The sequence below is a fragment of the Bison bison genome, unplaced genomic scaffold (assembly GCF_000754665.1).
Source record: "Bison bison bison isolate TAMUID 2011002044 unplaced genomic scaffold, Bison_UMD1.0 scf7180017864243, whole genome shotgun sequence".
In the NCBI taxonomy this organism is placed as follows: Eukaryota; Metazoa; Chordata; class Mammalia; order Artiodactyla; family Bovidae; genus Bison; species Bison bison.
Genome location: NW_011494815.1, coordinates 4,437,559 through 4,438,318, shown reverse-complemented (window position 1 = coordinate 4,438,318; position 760 = coordinate 4,437,559).

Below are 760 nucleotides of genomic sequence, written 5' to 3'. Positions count from 1 at the left end.
GTTCTCAGCCACTTCATTCCCACCCAATCTGCAGCTGTAATACTATTGCTGAGTCTAGGGCAGAGCCAGAACCCCCAAAACACCCCACTACACACCCTGTCCCATCCTGGACGGGAGCACAGACGGTAAGCTGTGAAATGTTGGAGATAAAATCCGGGCCTCCTCTTGGGAGAACCGGCGCTGAGCAGAACCAACTCAGGAGGTCCTGAGGGTTGTCGGGAGTTCCGGACATCTTACCCCGGCCCATAAGTGGAATCCCCTTGCCCTCCAGCCCCGAGCCGTTGCGGTGTCCCGGAGCCCCAAGACTTGATTTCATAGGGGACATCAGCCCGAGAGACCGGGCAGAGGTTTGGCATGTTCAGCCCGCTCTCTTCGGCCCGGGCTCAAGACTTCCCTCCCCTTTCTAGTCCCAGTCCCGAGTCCAGCTGCTTGGCTTGGCCACTGGAAGCCCGTGGGGCCCCGCTGCGGGGTGGTCGCAGGGGCAAGGTTCTCTGCGGGCGGGGGAGAGATCCGCAGGAGGACTCTTGGCCCGCCGGACAATGCAGTTTCCAAAAGTGAGTCGTCCTCAGAGAGAGTGTTGTTTGTTTTTTGGAGGGGGTGGTCACGAGGATGGGCCGCAACCTAGGGGGAAGAGCCCGGAGCTCGAGAAAAGGGGGGCGGGGGGCGCGGGAACCGGACATTACTTATCCACTGAGCCGATTTCGCCACAATCGGAAACGTGGCTGTGGATTCCCCGGCGGCCCCCTCCCCCACCCCCATC